Source organism: Crocodylus porosus, unplaced genomic scaffold (assembly GCF_001723895.1).
Source record: "Crocodylus porosus isolate Cpor-Errol unplaced genomic scaffold, CroPor_comp1, whole genome shotgun sequence".
Classification (NCBI taxonomy): Eukaryota; Metazoa; Chordata; order Crocodylia; family Crocodylidae; genus Crocodylus; species Crocodylus porosus.
This window is the reverse complement of record NW_017728931.1, coordinates 8,797,601-8,798,619: the sequence shown is the minus strand read 5'-3', so window position 1 is coordinate 8,798,619 and position 1,019 is coordinate 8,797,601. Positions and strand designations below refer to the sequence as shown.

The 1,019-nt window shown below is 50.0% G+C and overlaps 1 long non-coding RNA gene across 1 annotated transcript in view; it reads right to left on the bottom strand.

Moving 5' to 3' along the window:
* LOC109316245 overlaps positions 1 to 1,019 on the bottom strand; it is a 10,266-nt gene that overhangs the window by 7,638 nt on the left and 1,609 nt on the right. The gene's annotated exons all lie outside the window — the stretch shown is intronic.

The window sequence follows — 1,019 nt, the reverse complement described above, 5'->3', positions numbered from 1 at the left end:
TTCTTATAATATAGGGGGGATCAATGTGACCGGTACATTCAACTGAAAGAAGGAGACACATATTTTTCCACAATAATTGATTAATCTAAAGCAGGGTTCATGACGCCAAGGGGTCAGCAAGGCAGAGAGTTTAATTAGATCCAGAAAAGCAATACACAGTTTTGGAATGAGAGGAACCCTGGGATACCCAAGACAGGATGAAAAGCTTTGTTTTTAGTGACATTAACCCTCATGTCCCAGGGCAGCAGTAAGGGCGGGTTCTGCTTTCGGGATTTATGATTGTACAGCTGGGCATTATGGGGTTTCTAATTCTTTGTGAGGAAGCATCTGGTGTTCACCCCCGTGCAGGACAGAATACTGTCTAGGCATACTCCAAATCTGATCCAGTATGGCCCTATATAATATAAGGAACATGTTGTTCAGTTGCCAGGTAATTAGATTCCCTTTGGTTTCCTTCCCCATAATTTATGTTGTCCCTGAAAGTACTGTCAAAATCTGCATATGCCCAGCAAAGTTGCCCAACCAATTCACTCCATTCAGGATAGTAATGGTCTGTCTCCTTCAACAGCCATCCTTACCACCCCTTTTCCATGCAACAAGGCCCTGGCAGCCCCTTGCCTCCACAGGCTCCTAGGTGCCCTTCTTGGCTGCTTCTTTCTCAGTGTGGCCAGAAAACCCCCTTGGGACCCTTTCTAAACTCAGCCACTCCCAGCCTGCCTCATCCAGAGACACTGCGCTCCCCTCAACAGGGCCCCAAACAGCAGCTGTGGGGCAGGAGGAGGAGCTGCAGCCCAGCAGGGCTTGCCACCAAACTATGTTCACCTGGGAACAAGTGAGCATTTGGCACGGGAACTTCCATGTGCGACCACGGCAGAGCCATGGGACCATTCAGGTACCCTCCATCCACGTGGGGCTGACACCAGTGTAGGAAGTAGCTTCTGCTCACACCCAGCTTGCAGGCCTCTGTTCTGTCTCCACTCCACCTGCTCTCCTGCCTGGGACCACCTGCCCCTTCTTTC